Source organism: Vigna unguiculata, chromosome 3 (genome assembly GCF_037176805.1).
Source record: "Vigna unguiculata cultivar grain cowpea cultivar isolate G323 ecotype 2 chromosome 3, ASM3717680v1, whole genome shotgun sequence".
NCBI lineage: Eukaryota > Viridiplantae > Streptophyta > Magnoliopsida > Fabales > Fabaceae > Vigna > Vigna unguiculata.
The window spans coordinates 13,056,101-13,067,828 of NC_140794.1; the positions used below are offsets into that span (position 1 = coordinate 13,056,101).

Sequence of the window (11,728 nt, forward strand, 5' to 3'; positions counted from 1 at the left end):
CTGATATATTAATTTTCCTTGTTACAATCTGCAAATTAATAAACCAAACCTAAAAACATGATTGGAGTCAATAAGATGAATAACGTATAAAAATTACATTGAAGTGGAATATCTGATGAGACCTGGATCCACTTTTTGGTGGAGAATTTTAAACGCGAACCATATATATTTTTTAACAAGTCACTAACTTGCAATTAGTGCTTTCCTGATCACCATTATTACTCCTTTATCAAAATTTAGGTACATTGACACCTCAAACTTCACCATATCCCTCACTATAAATATTCTTCATTGGAAGCGTGTGTTGCTCACAAGCTCTTAATAATATCTCATAACACCATCAAATTCCTCCTTTTCCATTTCTGTATTAATTTTCCAGCTTCATTTTGTCTTTATCATCCTTCATGGCAAACCTTGGAGCTAGAATTAACGATGTTTCATCAAACCAAGTTGAGATCCCTGTCCATTCTGATGGTGTGGAGCCAAAACCAAGTGAAGAGAGCAACATTGACTATTCTCAAAGGGCTCAGTGGCTTCGAGCAGCAGTGTTGGGAGCCAATGATGGGTTAGTCTCGGTTGCTTCACTTATGATGGGTGTTGGAGCTGTTAAGAAAGACATCAGTGCCATGCTTATTGCTGGTTTTGCTGGATTAGTTGCTGGGGCTTGTAGCATGGCAATTGGAGAGTTTGTCTCTGTGTACACTCAGTATGACATAGAGATGACTCAGCTTAAGAGAGAGAGGGAAGCTAATAACAATGGAGGAGTGAATGGAGAAGCTCAAAGGGAGAAGTTGCCAAACCCATTTCAGGCTGCACTGGCATCAGCACTGGCCTTTTCTATTGGTGCTTTGGTGCCAATGCTAGCAGCTGTGTTTATAAGGAGCCACAAGATTAGGATGGGAGTTGTTGCTGCTGCGGTTAGCGTGGCTTTGTTGGTGTTTGGAGGGGTTGGAGCAGTTCTTGGAAAAACTCCAGTGATGAGGTCCTGTCTTAGGGTTCTGATTGGAGGTTGGATGGCTATGGCTGTAACGTTTGGCCTCACCAGATTGATTGGCTCTGCTCAACTTTGAATGTGTTTGATATTCTTAGTAAAGGTTTTTATTGGTTTTGTAATGAGTACTTGTGCCGGCATGTGTTACTCTTTGTAGATTGTGGTAGTTTTTTATTAAAATGAACCCAACTTGTTAGGAATTAAATACTGATTTTTATTATTTTCTTGTATAGGTTAATCTATTATCCTTTTTCAATATTGTTAGCACAAGTTCATGTTTTAGGTCTATTTACTTATAACTTTTAAGGTAAGTTTTATGTATTATATAATACACCTCTTGTAACAATGTCTAGACAATCAATAATACATAATGCTCTTCTTCATATATTTCTTTGATTTCTACATGATATCAAGAGTCCTAAACAGTTCATGATTGATAAGGGATTCCTAAATCCTAAACTCTAAACCCTAATACCTAAGTCCTAAGTTATAAGTTTCTTTCACAAATTTTCAAACGTTTTACTAGGTTTCATTAGTTTTATACTGACTTTGTTTCATCTGATAGCAATTTTGTTTTCCACTTTAAGGCATTTTTGGAGGTTCCACACCATGTTCTTTATGCCATTTTAAGGTATTTGTAATCCTCTAATATTGGGTTTGTAGTTTGTTTCGTTCATTGCTTCCGCTATATGGTTCACATTTCTATTTTGCATTCAATTTGTTATGGTGACTCGTAAAGATGATTCTCTTCAATCTATTAGTATGCAATTGGATGGTAAAAATTATTCATACTGGAGTTATGTTATGAAAAAATTTCTTTGTGGAAAGTCCATGTGGGGGGTTATGTTTCAGGTGTTAAGACAAAATTCAATTGACACCAAAGCTGATGATTATGCTACTGCTTTAGTGGTATGAAAAATTGATAACTTTAAAATTATCACTTGGGTCAATAATTCTGTCGCACACTCGATTGACGATCAATTGGAAAAATATGATACTACAACTGAGGTATGAGATCACTTATCTGATGGTATACACAATCTAATTTTTCCAAACAATATTAACTTGAGACAAATATTTGTGAAATGAAGTAAAATGGCATGAAAACTCAAGACTTTTATTCTATCATGACAATCCTTTGGGATTAACTTGCCTTGACTGAGCCTGCAGAATTGAGTGCTTTTGCACCGTATATTACTCATAGGAAATCACGATGTTTGGTTCAATTTCTTATAGCCTTGCGTAGTAATTTTGAAAGTTTGCGTGGTTCAAATTTGCATCGTAGCACTCTACCTTTTGTTGATGATGTTGTTAATGAATTATTAACAAAGGAAATTAGACTTGCTTTCCAGTCGCAAGCCAACATAGCCTTGAGATCTCAAAATATATTATCACCGAATATATCTTCTGAAAAATGAATCATTGACTCGGGTGCCACTAATCATATGTCACATCATTTGTCTTCTTTGTTTCGTTATCACCTAACTCATCCAATTCAACTGCAACTGCTAACCGTAATTCAATTCCATTATCTGGTATTGGTACCATTGTCATATCATCTTTATCTTTGTCTGATATTTACTACATGCCTGGTCTTGATATGAATAATCTTATTTATGTTGAGAAAATTTATGATTCTGAATATAACATGTACTTTTCTCCATCTGAAGGACCACACATCTTAGAAGGTGATTAGGATAGGCCGTAGGCAAGGTGGGCTCTATGTCTTGAATCAGTTCAAGAGTTAATAATTGCAGCCTCTAGTGTGGATTTATCTTCTTTTCGTTTGTCTTCTTTTTTTCCACATTTTCATTTGTGGCATTCTCGTTTGGGTCATGTTTTTGCATCTCGTTTAAAGTTTTTAGCATCTACTAGAGTCTTGTGTACTTTGAACAATCATGATATTTCTCATTATAATGGTTCTAAACTGGCAAAAGTTTTCACTTTAACTTTTAATAAAAGTAATTCTTTTTCTCTTGCTCCTTTTGATCTTGTGCATTATGATGTATGGGGACCTTCTCCTATATCCACCAAAGGAGGTTCTAGATATTATGTCTCTTTTTTATTGATGATTTCACTCGTTCACTTGGATCTATGTATCTTATGAAATGTCGGTTTGATTATCTCATAATTTTCAAAAATTTTAATGCTTTTGTAAAGACCCAACACTCTACAACCATAAAAACTTTTCGTTTTGACTTGGGGGTGAATACATTTCTAATGATTTTACCATTTTACTTGCCTTTAATGGAATTATACACCAGACCTCTTGCACTAATACTCCTGAACAAAATGGTTTTGCTGAAAGGAAACATATCTTGTAAGATCATTCTTATTATCTGTTTGTGTTCCAAGTGTTTTTTGGGGCAAGCTACTCTTACATCAACTCATATTTTGAATCAAAATCACGACTTCACAACTTTGTCTCCTTTTGAAAAATTGTATAGTCATGCACCTATTTTTTCGTGTATTTGGATGTAACTGTTTTGTTCTAAAATCACATGTTGAACGTACTAAATTATCAGTCAGGGACACGTATGTCAGTGTTGCGGTACAGATCCACCTAGGCAAAAGGACAGATCACAAAGTGATTAAAGACATGTAGATGCATTAGGAAACCCTAAGACGATTTAATCCTACAAAACCTAGGCCCAATACAAGCAGGGACCATCTAGGTAGTATAAATAACACTATTCATGAGGTAAGCTAATGATCCCATTTATTGCATTCTTGATGTTATTACTAGTAACTAACTTCAGTGTTGGAGTGATCAGGCTCCCTTGCCAAGGTCACCCACCCTCATCGTAAAAGAACATCTCGACAGAAATAATGAACAAGACTTGTGATCACGAAGATAGGAAAAAGAGTGGTCAACTAAAGAATAAGAAGGAAGTAGACACCAGAACTACCTGATACGTGTCGAGCTAAGTAGAAGACCGGTGTACCTTTGAGTATATTTTGAAGATATCTCTAGGTTGATATATTATTCCGACACTCAACATATTCTTTGTTATAGGTTAGTAGTAGCCCTTTACTCATTAACAAAAGTATAAACTATAAAACATAATGGATTTGCGGATCCAAGTATTTATCATTAAATAAGTTAGGGGAGTGTGTACACCGCAAGAAAGCCACATGCCACATCATTGAATACCTAGCATAAAAGAATTAAAATTAAAACTAGTATCTTCTCGTTGCATTTAATTCCATTTAAGAAAATATTATCTCAAAGTGGATTGTGCATTATTGCTTTGTTAGTGTTAATTTTCCCGTAGTGGGTTCGTCAGGTTGTACTTTTTTTTCTGCTTTAAGGACATGCAGTGAGAATGCTGAAATTCCCACCCAATTTCTCCGATTTTAAAATTTTAACGTGTTGAATTTCACTTTTTGTTAGGTATTCTTATTCTTATATCAGATTCTTTTCTCTTTCCTTTCACACAGCCATATAGTTCGTAACAAGTTCTTTTTTATGGCCTCTTGCTGTTTGCAGTACCAGCAAAAGCCATTAGTAAATATGATTACCATAATACTAGAAGGATTTGTAATATTTACCTCGTTGTTTAGCAGATTCTTTATCTTAAATTTATGGGTTTTAGCACTGTTCTATAATTTGAAAAACTCCAAAAGAATCACTTCAATGTTAAAATTGTTAAATTTTAACTCGATTCATATTAAATTTGGTCACAAAAAATAAGTGTATTGTTAGTACAAGACAGTTAAATAATATTATTTGTTCAAACAACTGATTTAAACACTGTTATGTCTTATACTAATTAGTAGAAAAATTTGTTGGGTTATATTGATTAACTACATAAAATTCGGGTAAGTTATATACAATAGCAAGAAAAAGGCTTATCATTAAAAACAATGCTTTTGATTTTTAACTTCCCGAATTAATACACATATCCACTTTCTTTCCAATGCATAATTATCATGAATGATATTACACTTCAATTATATTCTTTTCTTGCTCCAAAAATGAAACTAATTACTCCCCGACAATCATCCTTGTTGGGTTATATTGAATGAAGTCTGTATTCTAATTAATGCTCATTGCGTAAGTATTCATGCTGCACAGTTTCTATGTCGTATATATTCAGTACAGATATACAGACTGTATCAGAATTCTATGGTTACCACGTTTGTATTTTGCTCAAACAACGTAAGGAGTGAACAATAATTTATCTGGTTAAAGTGATTAATATAGGGTATTTTGCTCAAACAACGTAAGGAGTGAACAATAATTTATCTGGTTAAAGTGATTAATATAGGATTAACTTCTGTTATCTGATGCATCTCTTGTAACATGTTGAAGAGATAAAAAGAAAACCATTATCTCATCTAACATGTATAAACTAGACAAATGTAGGGTTATTGAAAGAAAAGTTATCATAATATATTTAATAAGTCACTTTCAGGGAAACTTTTCTTAAATTGCAGAAAGATAAATTTAATGCCCAGTTTTGGCTGTTTTTGCTTCAAGAAAGTGCGTAGCCTTATCTTTCGTGTGGATTACACACTCCTCCAATTTATTATTTACACAAGTTGCCACTATATCCCGTGGAGTGCACACTCCATCAAATAATATATATATATTAATTATATATGTATACCTTTTTCTATCTCACTGCAAATTTCACTTGTATGTTAAATTAAGTCAAGTGTTTGATTTCTTTTACTGGGATATTTGCTTTCTATCATTGTCTAGACTACTTAAAGTTTACATATTGATTTATCCAAAAGAGTAAAAAACAATAAAAATTTACACTCGTCTTGTACAGTGGAACAATTATAAACGATCTAATGTAACGAGAGTGAATAGGTTTCAGATTCACTTTTTTTATTTGTTCCTTTTTTTCTTGTTCCTGATCCCATGGTTTTATATGAATATTGCATGGCTCGTGAGTTTAATTTGTCAGTTTATATCTTTATGGAAATCTTTTATGCATTCACTATATATGTTCGAAAATAATTGTAATTTTAAGACTTTGAATTTATTTTAAAATTACTATTCATTTGGAAAACTGAAATGGCATTATTTGACTATATATCCTCCATGTGTAATGCGTATATAGACTTAGCATGCAGCAACATAAAACAGATATAAGTCTCAGATCTGTCATGATCAATGGTTCGAAAACTTTTATCCATGATGCTCCGAGATAGATTCTTCTGTGACTATGTGAGTTTTTGAAGCATAATACCTCTCTAAACAACACACATGCAAGCTAAATTTCCAATCCTTCATTTCTTCATCTATATTATGACTATTCAAACTGATGAACCAAAAATGTAAACATTATTGAAGCAAGTAAGAGGAATACTATATTATTACCATGAGACTTGGATCCACTTTTTGGTGGTGAATTTTTAACAAGTCACTAACTTATGTGCTGTCCTGGTCACAATATCACAACTCCTTTATCAGTATATTTAGGTCATTTACGCCTCAAACTTGACGACCCCTCACACTATAAATATTCATCCCTAGAAGCGTGTGTTCTCCACAAGCTCTTAATCACTTTCCACCTTTTCCAACTTCATTTCACCTTTATCATCCCACATGGCCAACCTTGGAGCTAGAACTAATGGAATCTCATCAAACCAAGTTGAGATTCCCATCCATGCAAATGGTGTGGAGTCAAAACAAAGCGAAGAGAGCAACATCGACTACTCTCAAAGGGCTCAGTGGCTTCGAGCAGCAGTGTTGGGAGCCAATGATGGGTTAGTCTCTGTTGCCTCACTCATGATGGGTGTTGGAGCTGTTAAGAAAGACATCAGTGCCATGCTTGTTGCTGGTTTTGCTGGACTAGTTGCAGGGGCTTGTAGCATGGCGATTGGAGAGTTTGTGTCTGTGTACACTCAGTACGACATAGAGGTGACTCAGCTTAAAAGGGAGAGAGAGGGTAATAACAATGGAGGAGTGGATGAAGAATCTCAAAGGGAGAAGCTTCCGAACCCTTTTCAGGCTGCACTGGCATCAGCACTAGCCTTTTCTATTGGTGCTTTGGTGCCAATGCTAGCAGCAGTTTTTATACGGAGGCACAAGATTAGGATGGGAGTTATTGGTGGTGCAGTTAGCCTTGCATTGTTGGTGTTTGGAGGGATAGGAGCAATGCTTGGAAAAACTCCGGTGAAGAAATCTTGTTTCAGGGTGCTGATTGGAGGTTGGATGGCCATGGCCATAACATTTGGCCTCACCAAATTGGTTGGCTTTGCTGAACTTTGAACATCATCAGTTATTGTCGTTTAAGCTGTGGCTGCTTTGTTTCTGTGAACAAGAGTGTGCTGTTACACTACATAGCTCTCTCCAAAGGATATTAGTGTTTTCTATGATATCTCCGAGCTTTATTTCAACTCTTTATCATGTGTGTTTTTAGTATTTCGAGTACTGTGTGAAACTGTCACAGTGGAAACATATTTATAATATAATATATTTGTGTGTAGTATCTTGTCTATACTCTATATAACCATCTTCAAATTTATATTTATCAACCTTTTTTTGTTGTAGCAAAATTTAGATTTTTTTTTTTGAAGTTCTGCACAGTAGAATATATGCATCTGATTTGCTAGGTTATGAATAAACAAATAATACTGCCTCCCTTTTTTTTAAAATTTTTCTTATTATAAGGTTTTTATGCAAAAATTTAGAAATTAGTATTTTCTCTTTCAGTCTTCACAAAATAGTTATTATTTTTTTCATATTTCCTTTTTTATTTATTTTTTACAAGAGTAAATGTATAAGTGTAAATTAATTAAAGGTTAAATAAAAACTATCAGTATAATTGATAAAAAATAATTGATTTATTTTTAAAAATTGAATTATTTTAAATATTTAGAAAATTAAAAAAATTATTTTAAGTAACTCAAATGTTATATATTTTTACATTTTTTTTAAATATTATTAAATCATGGATCCAAAGAATAAAAAGAAACAGATCGAGACAGTTGTGAAGACCGGTAGGGACAATTCTCCCGCCAAATAATAAATTGGGAGGGATACTATCTAGATGAATATAATCTTATTCTTAATATTGGTTACGTGATTTTAATCTCTTCAATAATAATTCTAATATAAAATTTATCCTTAGTTTATAATTTGGAAAAACTTATTTTAGTCTTTTGTCACAAATGTCGTTAAAAATTGTCATTCAAAAATTACAAGTTGTTTACCTAATAATTTAATTTAATTTTTCATTTTTATCATCCAATAATACATGTATTTATTTTTTCAAAGTATTCATTCTAACAATGGAATTTTTGTCCCCTTCCGTGTGACTTATGGAAAAAGACAATTATTCTATGGTATCTTCGGATCAAATGGGGAAAATAGATTACATCAAATTTATACATGCTTTCTTTCATTTTTTGTTAAGGAAATGTATTGTTGATAAGTTAATCAATTGTAATTTAAGTGATAATTTTTCTATTTTTAGATGGATAAGTTTTCCTAATTTCATTAGTTATGACTTCTTTCTCGATAGAAGTGATTGTTTTTCTTAGATCTCTCGCATGGTTTTTTGTTTTTGTATCTTTTGGTTTTTGTTTTTATTACATTCTTGATCATAGCTTAAAAAGATGTTTAGTTAACCTTTTTCAAACTAATAAGGTTAAAAATACCAATTTTCAAATTAAATAGCTAAAACTAAAGAAAAAAAAAATTATATTGATAACCAATGTGTTTTAAAACAACCAAATGATAACTAATTTAATAAAAAGATATATTTAAATATTTAAAAGAAAAACATTAAAAACAATTGTAGAAAAGTTGTATACAATACAAGTATCTTAACTCAAAAACAAATTCGTATTTTTCTTTAACATACAAAAGAAGTTATAAATATAGGATCATTTGAGTGCTACACATAGAAGATTTTATAAAACCAACAACTAGGAAAGGATTCTTTCCATTCACACTCTCGTTACTAGTACTATATATATTCCAAGAATATTCCTACAATACCTTTGTGTTTTTCACATACACATTCCAAAAAATGCAAATTAAAATCACGGCGGTGTATCAAAATATGTATTACAAAGTTTTCATAACCAGCGTGTTGAAGCACTTGATTTGTGTTGCCATCAATGTCATATTTAGTCCATTCCCCTCTTCTTCTCCACCATAATAAATTTTGTAATAATGTACAAAATTTTACTGACAAAAATTAAATTTATTAACAAATTTTGATGATAAATTTTAAAATTTTAATTACTGATAAAAAAATTTGTTAGTAATGAAACTGTCAATAAATTAAAGTTTGTATTATTCATAAAAAAATTGTCAATAGGTCAGCAAATTACAATTTTCATTATCAATAAAAATTTTCATCCGTAAAAATATGCCAAATTTTTTATTTTGAAGTTGACCACTATTTTGTAATTGAATTTGTTAAACTTTACCAATAAATTCTCGTTAGTAACTGAATTTTTTTAATGTCAGCAAATTTGTCTGAGAATTTTAATATCGGATAATGATATTTTAACTTATTTTTTTGATCCACTTTTAACTCATCACTCTCACCATCCTTAGATCATTTATTTTAATTTTTTGTAGTGATATGATGTAATGATCTAAGAATGATGAAAGTGGTGAGTTAAAAGTGGGTCAAAAAAAGTGGGTTAAAGTATCATTATCCTTTAATATCGAGTTATATTGGTTAGTTTTTTTTAACCTACTCAATCACCTCGTTCAATTTAAAAAAATAAATAAATCAACAATTATTAGATCACTCTCTCAGGGAAGTAAACATTCATTTAAGTCTGTATTTTAATCTTGAGAATTTTATGCGGACTTAATTAAGATGATGACTTATAAAATTTTAAGAGTCGTATTATAATATAGAAGATTAGAGATCAGATAATTAGAGTATGAAACATTATGAGTGTTAAAAATTTTTAGTGATTGTAGTAACATGAGAAATAAAAGATATATAAGAGATATGTTAGAAAAAAAAATTGTTATTTTATTTTATTCATATGTTTCATATATATATATATATATATATATATATATATATATATATATATATATATATATATATATATATATATATAACAAAATGTAATATAGTATAAAGTCAAACAATTTTACGTTATTTTTTTTTTCAAAATAAAGTCACAAAATTATTGATCCCATCTAAATTTATATTTAGACGGAATATAAATTTAAATGAGTGCAGACTTAAGTAAATATTTACTATATATACATACATACATTTCAATTGTGAACTATAAATAGTCATTACATGTTTATGAAAAATATTAAACTAAAATCAATACAGTATTACATGTTTAACTTTAAAAAATATAATAACATGATCGAAATGCGCATCGTCTGTATTTCTTCCAATAAGATCTCTATTTACATGTATATATGCTATTTAACATAAAAATAAGTAAACAATTAAACCTTGAAAGACTGTGTATTCGGCACATTTAATAAAATATTTTATTTCAATTTCAGAAGTTATTACTGTGACTGAGGGTATTAAATCTAAAAACTACGTCGGCCTTTGTGAATAAAATAAATGCATTAATATCAAGGCAAGCAAGTTAACTTCTTTTTTCTTTGTCTTTCCCTTTCATAATTTGATATTTTATCTGCCAGTAAACATTTTGAACCTTTTTCTTTTCTGGCCGTTCACCATGCTTTATGTACATATAAATTTATAAAGACGAAAGGCCACTTCTAGTTATTGATTTCAATTTATTTTGTCTTCGGAAGAGAGAATAATAATAAAGTTTGAACAATAAAAGAAGAGAAAACAATACACTATTCTCTTATTTTTTAATTGAAAAGAACTTGACTTTTACAAATCAAAATTCTTGTAATCTATTTTCTTTAATATTTAAGATTCATTATTCTATATTTTCTTTCCATCTAACCAAATGGTGTCTAAATAAAAAAGAAAAGTGGCATATAAATGTGTATAAATGCATTATTTTGCGATGTTCGAGATTTAAAATATATTTCTATGATGAAAAGGTTTAATATATATATATATATATATATATATATATATATATATATATATATATATTATTTTTAAACACACTTTTGGTGTGGTGTATATATTTTAATAAATTAAATCTATTATCTACTTATAATAATGTACCACATCTAACTAAATTGCAAAAGAAAGTTTCAATACAATAACTCCTTAAATCTTCTAAATAATATTATAATGATATTTTTACGTAAAATAATGTTTTTATAACTATGTCATTAGTACATATTATTGACTTTGTCTATTTCTAATTTCTAGAAAAACAAATTGATCATCTTTATCGACCTTCAATTATATATTTTTCATTCACCAGTCCCAAACCTGAATCTTACACAAATCTCAAACCTATAATTACTTACTTAAAAAAAATCAAGCTTAGTATCACTTAAAACATTTAGGCAATTATATTTTAACAATTATCTGTTAAAAATTATAAAAAAAAAAAGTATACAAAAATCACACCCAATATTCCTCTTCCCAACTTCAAATCATGATGACGTCTATCTTTTGTTAAGTATTCATATTTATATATATACTTTTGCCCTTTCTAAATATCCAAATAGTGTACTCTTTCTTCTTTTTTCTTTTTTTTGTCGGAATGCACAAACAAGACAACATAAACATGCAAATCTTTCATTATTTATGAATCTTCTCTCGTTAAGAAGCCTTTTAACTCTCACGGACTTTGCTCTGCTCTGGTTTTCATCTTCTTGGTTGTTGTGGCACCAAA

The 11,728-nt window shown here is 30.5% G+C and overlaps 2 pseudogenes; both read left to right on the forward strand.

The window, feature by feature from the left end:
* The first annotated feature begins 298 nt into the window (after positions 1–298).
* Positions 299–1,378, forward strand: LOC114176981 (vacuolar iron transporter homolog 4 pseudogene; annotated as a pseudogene).
* Positions 1,379–6,515: 5,137 nt separating this feature from the next.
* On the forward strand, positions 6,516–7,295 carry LOC114179527 (vacuolar iron transporter homolog 4 pseudogene; annotated as a pseudogene).
* Positions 7,296–11,728: the final 4,433 nt, after the last annotated feature.